Below are 11,519 nucleotides of genomic sequence, written 5' to 3' on the forward strand. Positions count from 1 at the left end.
GATGGCCAGGTCGTGAGCAACCAGGAGGACTCGAGAAACAGGATGCCGGAGACGCCAGCCTTCTGGAGACTGTTGGCAGAAGGGAAAAACCAACCTGAGCTAAACTCAGGAGCTGTGGGTGCTAATGAAGGCCTCTCACGAAATCTGGACGAAGACATTGTTTCTCCCGGAATAGGAATAAAAGAGTAGTTTCAAATTTTTTACATACCCGTTGACCCAGAATTCTACTTTAAGGAGTTTATCCTAAAGAAATAATCAGGCTGATTCTTAGTCCTACTGGTACAAGGATGTTCCCTGGAGAATTTGTTACAGTGATGCCAAATTTAAAAAAAGCTGTATGTCCAGTGGCAGGGGATTGTTGGAAAAAAAAATTTATAGAAAAATTTTAATGACATTGGAATAAGTTCAATATGTGGTTTAGAGAGGAGAAAACAGATTCCACAACACTTCGATCTCATTTTGGTTGTACAAACACACACACACACACACACACATATATGAAAAAGATGATATTAATAATAATTTCACTGTTTTTTTCTTTTTTCTTATTCAAACTACCTACATTTTTGGAGTGGATATTCATTACTTTACGGTATGAAAGCAAATTATTTTTTTTAAACCCAGAGAGAGGACTTTCTTACCTCTCCTGCAGCCAGTTAGCTCTTTGGTGTTTACCCAAATCAGTAAGGTAGGAAAGGGAAGTAGGTGCACAGGTGCTTACAGGAGGTTGGGCAAAGGACTGGGGTGGGTGGGGAGGTGGGGGGTGGCTGGAAGCACAGAGGAGGTCCTCGTGTATTTTAGGGTGACGCTGAGGAGTGTGTCTGAGACCCAAAAGAAGATCATGGGTTACTGAACCTCAAGGAGAACTATCATTTGGCTCATGCACTCTTTATTACTTGGCTTTGAATAAAAATCATACCAAAGCCAATTGCAGGAGAGGATTGGAGTTGGGGTACATCTATTACTAGGTGGTCAGGACTGGAAAGGATCATAGACCTCATTAGTCCGACATGCCAGAGGCCCATTCTAGTACCAGATACCAAAGCAGAACCTTGACAAACATCTGACTTTCTAATAGGAGGGGATTTTAAAGTGAAGTTACAGAGAACGATCTCCACCAGTCCTGGCAGGTGGCTTCTGTGGAAACTCCTCAGGTTTGCAGAACACGATTTGTCAACATCTGAGGTTCTCTGAGCTCTAAAATACTATGGTTTCACGACTCGAAGATTGCCGATTGCCCTGAAGAGCCTAATTTAAGAGACACCTAGAGGACCAGGCTGTAATTTGCATTCCAAGAAATAAAGAAGAAATGTTTCTACCTCTCCACGTATAAACATTTATTGAGCATCTGCTCTACGCCACGCCTTATGCTAGGTGGTAGAGGTAACAAGAGAAAGAAGACCCAATCTTCTCCTTTAAGGGGTTTACATTAAAGTGGAGGAAACTGACCCTGAAACAGATGATCATAAGAAAGCAAGGCAAGTTCTAGGATAAAAGCTCATACAAGAGAATATGGAACAGCATGGAAAAGAAGGACCTTGTGGGGGGGCCTGGGTGGCTCAGTGGGTTAAAGCTTTTGCCTTCGGCTCAGGTCATGATCCTAGGGTCCTGGGGTCGAGCCCCGCATCGGGCTCTCTGCTCCTCAGGGGGCCTGCTTCCTCCTCTCTCTCTGCCTGCCTCTCTGCCTAGTTGTGATTTCTCTCTGTCAAATAAATAAAATAAAATAAAATAAAAAAAGAAGAAGGACCTTGGGTATGACTTAAGAGAAGGGACACTAAACCTGGGCTTTGAAGGATAAGTGAACTTTAGGCAGTAAAGGAGGAAGTGTGTGCACGCACGCGTGTGTGTGTGTGTGTGTGTGTACGCCCATGTGCACGTACCTGAGGACAACACACTCACTGGTATTGAAAAAAGCATAGCATTTTTGGATATATTTTCTTCAGTAAAGTGTCCGATCTTTTGCCCATTTTTTTTTTAAAGATTTTATTTATTTATTTGACAGACAGAGATCACAAGTAGGCAGAGAGGCAGGCAGAGAGAGAGGAGGAAGCAGGCTCCCCGCTGAGCAGAGAGGCCGACGCGGGGCTCGATCCCAGGACCCTGGGATCATGACCTGAGCCGAAGGCAGAGGCTTTAACCCACTGAGCCACCCAGGCGCCCCTCTTTTGCCCATCTTTATTGGGTTACTTATTTCATTACTATTTAGTTTTAACGTTATTTATATTCTGGAGTCAAATCCTTTATCAGAAATAAGTATTGTAAATATTTTCTCCGGATCTCTGGTTTGCCTTTTCATTAATGTATTTGAGGAGCAAACATTTTTAATTTTGATGAAGTCAATTCATCATTTTTTTTTCTTCTGTGACTCATGTTTTTGTGTCCTAAGAGATCGTTGCCTACACTAGAATTACAAAGATTTTCTTCTGTTTTCTTCTCCAGGCATTTTTATACTTTCAGCGTCTATTAGCATTTCCAGTTAATTTGGGGATATGGTGTAATTACAGGTCAAGGTTCATTTTTCCCATATGACTATCCAGCTTTTCCAACATTATGTGTTTAAAACACTGTTCTTTCCATTGTAGGAAATCATTGTCGAGACTCAAGAGACCATATCTGAGTGGGTTTATTTATGGACCTTCTTCTGTTGCATTGATCTACCCCCTTATTCTTATGCCAAAACCAGGCTCTCTTAATTACTGTAGCTTTATAGGAAGTGTTAAAATCTTGTATTGTGTTTAACACTGTTCTTTTAAAAAGCAGCTTGGCTAGTCTAGATCTTTTGTCCTTACATATGAATTTTAGAATTAGCTTGTTAATTCCTATTAAAAAAATGGCTGTAAGGATATCGACTGGCAAATTGTTGAATCCATAGATCAATTTAGAGGGAACTGACAATGCTATTGAGTCTTCTACTGCATAAACATAGCATATGCCTGCCTTTCTTTGGTTTTGCTTTGATTTTTCTCAGCGAGAGTTTTGTACAGGTTTTACACATATTTTGTTAAAATTATCTCATAAGATATTATTTTTTGATGCTATTGTAAAGTGATTTACCTCAATTGCCAATTGTTTTTTGTTCGTACCTAAAAATATTTCTATACGGATTTTCTATCCTGCAACCTTATTAAGCTCCTTTATTAGTTCTGGTCATTTTTTAAAAAATAGATTCCCTAGGGGCGCCTGGGTGGCTCAGTCGACTGAACATCCAACTCTTGTGTTCCTCTTGGGTCATGATCTCAGGGTCGTGAGATCTAGCCCTGCCTTGGGCTCTGTGCTCAGCACGGAGTTGGCTTGTCCCTCTCCCTCTGCTCCTTCCCCCAATCTCTCTCTATCTCTAAAGGAAATATAAAATCTTAAAAAAAAAAAAAAAAGTCCTTAGGATTTTTTTTCTTTACATACAGAATCATGTTGTCTTCAAATAAAGACAATTTTATTTCTTCCTTTCCATTCTTCATGCATTTCCTTCCTTCCTTTTACTCTCTTTTTCTTTTTGCCTTTCTACCCTGGCTAAGATTTCAGTACAATGTTGAATAAGGGGTAAAAGTAGATATACTTTGTCTTGTTCCTGATCTTCAAAGGAGAACATTAGCAGAGATCTTTGAGATGGACACCAACACACCTACTTCTCACTTCTTCACTCTGGACTTTGGTGCCCACGACTACCATCTCCCCACAGAACCCTTGCCATGGGTTCCCGATTTGTCTCCCTGCCCCCACTGCATCTCTCTTCTTTCGACTCCCAGTTCTCATCTCCATGTTATCCTTTTAAGACACAGGTCAAACATGGCCCCAAGGGCTCCTCTTGTCTCTTCTCCTCTATGTTATGGCAGGGTCTTGATTCACCTTCCCCAGGAGTGACGTGCCTGCTCTTTCTCCGTGGCCTAGAACACCGGTGGGTCTTGCTTCTTCTCTCTTAGCTCCTCTTGAAGCCTGGGACTAGGGTCACTGCACCCAACAGGGTGGTTGGTGAGCCCTTAGAGCCTCCTACTGTCTGCATCTTGGTGGCCAAGTACAGAAAAGTCTAGGAAAGCTAGTAGGTTTGCCAAGTCTCAGAAGACAGACGTTCCCTGGGGCTTCTCATTGAAAACCCTAAGTAATGTGAGTGCTTCCTAAAATGAGACATAATGACTTTTTATCTTTCCTGCAAGTCTTTAATTAGAGACTCCATCACAGACATGTCACATTAAATGGGTCAGGAATTCCACAGGAGGAGGGAGGGAGTAGGAAACTCCTTGGCCAAAACACCATCAAACCAGTTTGATGCTTGTAATAATGTCTTTCCCCCTGAAGACTATATCCATTATCCCTTAGCTTCTGGTAAAAAGTGTTTTTAAAAAAAGCAAGAAGGCCTTGTCCCCCAAGGCATTATCAATCATTGGGGCAGTCAGTCAATCAACAAAACATTTGCGGGGTACCTATCATCAGCTCATTTGTGGAAGGCACTTTCCTATGCCTTATCTCATTTTTCCCCTTAACCACCCTGTGAGGTGGGCAGGACACATGTCACTTTCAGACAGATAAGGACTATGAGTCCCTAGAGGCTGAGTGGCCTGATCACGTTGCTAGACAGTGACAAAGCTGGGGCTGGAACCCTGTGATGGGGTTCAGGGCTGGCTGCCCTCAGATACAGTGTTCTGGCATCTTGATTATTTTGAATTCAAGTTACTTCAGAAACAGCCAATTCAGGAAGGACACTTTGATCCTCCTTTGTCCCCCTGAGAGCAAAAAATAAATCTCCCACATGAATGGTGCCTTACCTATAAGACGGGGAATTCAGGGCCAAGAAGGCATATAAACAAACACTGTTACTTTACCAATGTAGTACCCCAAGCCCAAACTTCTTTGTCTTGTCAATTCTTCACAAATATACTATTTCTTTGTCTAAAAGGTAGAAAAGCCATCTGCTTTGGTCACTTCTTTGAGTCTCATATTTCTATGAGCTCCCATACATACAGAATTACGATTTGTTTTCTCCTTTGTTAATCTCCTTCATGTCATCAGACCAAGCAAAGAACCTAGAAGGGAAGAAAGAAAAAGTTTCCTTCCCCTCCAGTTTTGGTGCCCAGTGGGGGGCATTTCATGGGCTGGGCACAGCTCGTTCTGCTGCTGTGGCCACTGAGAAGTCCCAGGACCCCAGATGAGAGGAGGCAGAAGGTAAGAATGACCTTCTTACCACACCAGCCTTCTGTGTTTCTGCCTACAAAGTATGGTGTATGCACGAGTGGCTGCCAGAGTCTTTTTTTTTTTTTTCTTCATTTACCAGGATTACCAGGGGAAGATTTTTGTGTTAATTCTTTGGGTATAGTGAATCTGGTAAAGATTTGATATAATCAAATTGATATAGTCCCCTCGATTTCTATCAATCTTGTTCTTTCCCGGAGATGGTCGTTGTTTTCTCTTGTCTCTGTCTTTCGTGTCATTTGTCATAAGGAGGAAAACCAGAGGGTAGAACAGATAGGCCCTATCAGCCCATTGGAGCCACCCTCATAGACAGGTGAATTGCCAGTTCTCACCAGCCTGGGGTCTGCTCTGATGAACTTTGCTGTGGGTTCCCTCTGTAAGAAACTGGATGAGGTTTTCCTTGTGTTTTGTTCTATGGCTTGACAGCTTGGCTTTGTGGCCGGTGAGAATATCCTCTCTGGCCTCCACCATCTGGAAGGTTCACGAACTTGTATACATCTGGTAGCCAGTCGAATAGTCTGGGGTTCTGAGACATGAGTCCCAAGCGGCCCTCTCTCTGTCCCACTGTGCCAGCTCTCAGGGGACTTGGTCATGAGGGGTCCCAGTCCATAGGGGCCTTTGTCATCTCAACCTTCATTGTCTTGTTAGTGCAGGGAAAGTCCTGTCCCAGGAGTGCCTGCTGGGTATCATAGACTAGTGGGTCTGTGATTGGAGGTGTCTTACCTTTTCATGAGAGACTGAAGACACAGTTTACACCACACACGCCTTTGCTTTCTTAGGCTAACCAATCTTGGGTGCGAACTTTCTGGATCTTGTGGGGGCTGTGTCTCTTGCACTCTCCTTTGGGATGTCTCTTGCCTCTTCTGTTGAACTATAAGGAGCCATATTGGTCTGAGTCACTATTGAAATGGGCAGATGATGGATATTTTGATTTGGAAAAGTTTCTAATTAGAAATATTTTCTTTAGAGAGTTCTCATCCTAAACAATTGTCTTCTTGGTACCTATGGAAAGTGCAAATTAAAGACTGCATACAAAGAAGTAAAACAGCTAGCCTTAGGGAGCCTCTTAGCAAGATGAAAGAATGGAAATTAAACTTAAAAACTAAAGTCCACATCCAATATGAATTCCCTTTCTTAAATTTGGTCTCATCTCCTTGGCAAATTCCCTGAGCTCCCCAAACTCCTCCACCTTTCCTAGAAAAATCCAGGAAACACCCATCTGCCAGTTCTACCCTTTCTTTCCCTACAAGATTTAAATAGAGCTCTGCAGCCTAATCTTTCTGCCTAGGGTTTGCATTCTTTCTGTCCCTTAAAGATGTAAATCTTACCAGGTCTTTAGAATGTAAATACCCCAGGTGGTAATGAAAACTCACTTGAGAATGGAGAAAAAAAGTAAAAGGGGGGGGGAGCCTTTTAAAAATACAAACTGCTATTTGTTTTTTGGGTGTTGAGTTTTAGAAATTCTTTATAGATTTTGGATACTAACCCTTTATCAGACATGTCATTTGTGAGTATCTTCTCCCATTCTGGAAGTTGCCTTCAGTTTTGTTCACCATTTCCTTTGTCGTGCAGAAGCTTGTTATTTTGATGTGGTCCCAATAGTTCATTTTTAAATTTTGTTTCCCTTGCCTCAGGAGACATACCTAGAAAGAAGTTGCTGCGGCCGGCCGTTGTTGTCGTCGAAGAAGTCACCACCTGCGTTCTCTTCTAAGATTTTTTTGGTTTCGGGTTTCACACAGATCTTTCATCCATTCTGAATTTATTTTTGTGTCTGGTGTAAGAAAGCGGTCCAGTTTCATTCTTCTGCGTGTGGCTGTCCTGTCTTCCCCACGCCATTTGCTGAAGAGACCGTCTTTTCCCCATTGCATTTTCTTTCCTGCTTTGTCGAGGGTTAACTGACCACACAACTGTGGGTTTTATTTCTGGGTTTTTTGTTCTGTTCCATGGATCTGTGTGTCTGGTTTTGTGCCAGCACCATACTGTTTTGATTGCTACAGCTTTGTAATAGAGCTTGAAGACAGGAACTGTGATGCCTCTAGCTTTGCTTTTTTTTTTTTTTTTTTTTTCCCCTTCCTTTTCTTTTCAAGATTGCTGTGGCCACTTGGGGTCTTCTGTGGTTGCATACGAATTTTGGGATTGTTTGTTCTAGTTCTGTGAAAAACGCTGTTGGTATTCTGGTAGGGGTGGCATTACCACATGATTTTACTCACATGTGGAATTTAAGAAACAAAGCAAACAAGCAAAGGGAAAAACGAGAGAGAGAGAGACAGAGCAAGAAACAGACTCTCCGTTATAGACAACAATCTGATGGTTGTCAGAGGGGAGAGGGTAGGGGTGGGGGAAAGGGGGGGTGGGGATTAAGGAGGACACTTACTGATGGAACTGTTGAATCACTATACTGTACCCCTGAAACTAATATAATACCATATGTTAACCAACTGGAGTTAAAATAAAAACTTAAGAAAAAATAAAATTACAAACTGTTAGACAGGCTCTCCTGCCCACAGCCTCCTTAAGATCACTTGTCAAGGACAAATTCAAATCTTAAAAGTCTTCTTCACAGATACTAGCAAACAACAACAAATACCCCCCAAACCCCTTTCAGTGGGTGACCTTAATTTGTTCTGTCTGCCGGAGACACGCTTCTTCTTCTTCTCCTTTTTTTTTTTTTTTTTTTTTTGGACACACTTCTTTTAAAATGAGTTCAGTTTTACATTTACCCCATTCACGGCTAAAGTTTTGGGATTAAAGCTAGGAGATCGTTGTTGGTGTGTGTCTGTCTGTTGATGTATGTCTATGTATGTGCATTCCAAACGGGATATCTTTCTACCACTGCATGGTATTGTGAAAATTACTCTGTAAAATATCTCAATTTAATTGGCTTAAAAATAAGTGTGTATCAATTAAGTATTTACAAATTTTAGAAACATAGTAGAAACTAACCCAAGTGTTTTTCAAGTGCACATGATCTAGGATAAGTTTTAGTAAACAAAAGCTAGTTTAAGTTTGTTGGTTTAATTAATAAAGGCATGGTTTTAAACTGACGAGCATTAAGTATAATATGTTTATTCTACATAGATTTACTAGAAGTCAAATAAGTGGGTGCTATCTCTGTTACAAAATTGGTCAGCATAAAATAATAATAATAATGATAGGAGCGCCTGGGTGGCTCAGTGGGTTAAGCCTCGGACTTTGGCTCAGGTCATGATCCCAAGACCCTGGGATCGAGACCAGCACTGGGCTCTCTACTCAGCAGGGAGTCTGAGTCTGTTTCCCTTGCTCTCTCTGCCTACTTGTGATCTCTCTCTGTGTCAAATAAATAAATAAAATCTTAAATAATAATAGTAATAACTTAAGATGAAGGCTAACTCTTTAATATTTCATGAAATTTTCATGAGTAATCTATGGTTGTTAAGAACAAATGAATTAAATAGATGTAAGGGAGGTAATAGTTTTTAGGTGAATTTTTTTACAATGATTGTTTCACGGTATGTCTACCTAAAAATAGTTACTCAAATCTCTTTGGTAACTTCCACTGTTAAAAGTTTTGCTATGTTAAATTAAATGACAGAATTTTATTATCTAGATCATTTCCAAATAAGATAAAACACTAAGACATTAATTGATAAAACCAGGCTTCCTTTCTATAGAGAAACTAAAGGTAGTTGGGTCCAATTGTAAATACACCCTGTGACATATTGAAAAATTTACTATGAGAAAATATATTTCCAGAAACTGTAAAAAAGTATTTGTAAATTTGCCAAAACACAGAATGCTAATATAAAAGTTAATAATCATTTATTTCTTTATTTTAACTAAAAAGTTAAGGTTTTTAAGGGTTAAAAATGCTAATGTATGTAATTAAAGCCACCGGAAATAATAAAGGAAACATCTTTAAATGCCAAGAAAGCAGGGTGTGTGTTTTCAGTTAAAAAAAAAAAAAAAAAAGGTATGAGGAATGGGATATGTATTTTGCTGAGGGGAATTAAATAATTCTGTCCTAAAGAGAGGCTAATTGTTTCAAAATGGAAAAGAGGAAAAACATAAGACAAAATCTAAATGTATGAAGAAAGTTGTAGAAAGTTTATGGAAAAAGAAATCTTTGGAAAGGCTTTTAATGTGTAGTCAAGCTAAGATTAGAACGAATTAGTTAAGTTAAAGAAATTTTAATATCAAAAATAAGTTGGTACGAAATTAGAATTTGGTTTTCTCTCTGTTAAAAGGACAGAGTTTTCCCTGAGTCTTCCCTGTTACAAGAGCTAAGGTTTTTGTTTGCTTTTTATAACTATTTAACTTTTTGCATTTGCCTGTGAAGTCTTTACTTGCCGCTACAGTTAAATGGATAACTAAGTATTGTTTCCCAGTGGCCTAAGATCCTATTTGACCAAATATTTTATTTTATTTTTTTAAATTTTTTAATTTTTTTTAAAGATTTTATTTATTTATTTGACAGAGAGAAATCACAAGTAAGCAGAGAGGCAGGCAGAGAGAGAGGAGGAAGCAGGCTCCCTGCTGAGCAGAAAGCCCGATGCGGGGCTCGAACCCAGGACCTGGGATCATGACCTAAGCCGAAGGCAGCGGCTTAACCCACTGAGCCACCCACGCGCCCCTTGACCAAATATTTTTAAACCTCTATGATATTTTTTGCCAACTTCCCCCAGATCAAATGCTACATTAACTCTTTTTGACCTTGAACTAACTTTGTGATATTTCTGAGGATCCTAGAACATCTCAAAAAAGGTGTTTGCTCTTCTCATAAAAAAGGACATGTTAAACTAATTTGGCTTATTTGGTATGTCAAATGCATGAGAAGCATTGCCAAATAAAAAGTCATACTAAGTCTTCTTCGTGTTGTATGGAATAGGGATTCTACAAATTGTAGGAAATTCCCACAAGTCCAATATGTCCTGGTATTATGTTATCAGTCATAATTCCAGTTTTATCTCAAAATGTGATGTGTCAGAGACATAAGCAAATTTCCTTGTCAGTTGCTCCTAATGAACTCTGAACAGATCTTGGATTATGGCCCTTTTTAGGTCCTTTGTCATTTACATATGGTTACTGTTTCACTCCAATGCTCTTGCAAAAGTGTTTGCAAAAGGCTCATACAGAGCATTCTAGAATACAGGTGTCTGACATCTTTAATATATACTAAAAATCCCCTGAACCTGCTAAGACTTTGCAGAACCAGTAGAAAAACTGGATTCAAGCAAAACAAAGGACTGAATAAACTGAGGAGGATATTGATAATTTTTTTGACTTTTTGCTTAAAACATAGCTTTTATTTTTAATACATTTTTCCAATTCAAAAAACACTTTTTTTCTCTTTTCTCTGAAGTTACCTGTGACTTAGAGCAATTTGGTAAAATAGACCTTTGTGAACAAAGAGGAAACGTTTATCTTTTTCTCCCCACCCGATCCCCCCCCCCCCGCCACCCCCACTGCCTCCCCAAGAATTCGGAAACTCTCGGGGAGGAAACTCATTTCCAGGCCGCTACAGTTACTTACATGCATTTACAAAAACTATTGTTCTTGTAACAGGACACAATTGGGAAACATTGATTACATTACCAAGGCTTTAACTGGAATGTCGTGTTTGAGGGAGATCTACAAAGACTCAAATATGACCAGATAGCTTTAAGGAACTACAACTGACTTTAATGGAGCAAATATATTCCCCTAGAAACATCAGCCTCGTGCCTTGCTTACAGGGTTACCAGCAGCCCTTAGTAGGTGAGCAAGGAAGGTCACTTCCTCGCGGATGCAAGAAACTCAGGATATTTTGGGGACCTTGAAAAGAGAGAAATGAACCCAAATCCACAGGTATTTTAGGCAAAGTCTGATGACAAGTCCTTGGATTGGTTTCTTAGCTTTGAGAAGCTTTTAGAAGTCCAATCTGAGGGGCGCCTGGGTGCCTCAGTTGGTAAAACGTCTGGCGCTTGATTTTGGCTCAGGTCATGATCCCAGAGTCCTGGGGTTGAGCCCTGAGTCGGGCTTCTTGCTCACCACGGAGTCTGCTTGAGATTTTCTCTCCCTCTCTCTTTGCCCCTCCCCCTGTCTTTTTTCCAAAGCCATCATGCAAGCTAAATTACACAACTTGATAGAAAGTCCAGAGAAATTACCACGGCAGCTCATAGAGACAGAGACCGTCTTCATGGCTGTTGACATGTGCGCCACCCGGAAAGGTCACCAGAGACATGCAGACTGCAAACCAGGAAAATCTGTCAGATGGCCGCTGTCTGCCCTCCATCTGAAGACGCTGCCAGCCTCACATTTAGAAATCTTCTCCTCTAGCTAACCTCAGAATTCAGAAATGGGCTTCTACTTTGTTCTAATAA

At 40.4% G+C, this 11,519-nt stretch overlaps 1 long non-coding RNA gene across 1 annotated transcript; it reads right to left on the reverse strand.

The window, feature by feature from the left end:
* Positions 1-4,531: 4,531 nt before the first annotated feature.
* LOC125093630 (uncharacterized) lies at positions 4,532-6,863 on the reverse strand. The gene is made up of 3 exons (XR_007125301.1): positions 6,668-6,863; positions 5,905-6,183; positions 4,532-5,015 (listed from the first exon to the last, which is right to left on the reverse strand). It is a non-coding gene; the product is annotated as an uncharacterized LOC125093630 (long non-coding RNA).
* Positions 6,864-11,519: the final 4,656 nt, after the last annotated feature.

The sequence above is a fragment of the Lutra lutra genome, chromosome 2 (genome assembly GCF_902655055.1).
Source record: "Lutra lutra chromosome 2, mLutLut1.2, whole genome shotgun sequence".
Lineage (NCBI taxonomy): Eukaryota > Metazoa > Chordata > Mammalia > Carnivora > Mustelidae > Lutra > Lutra lutra.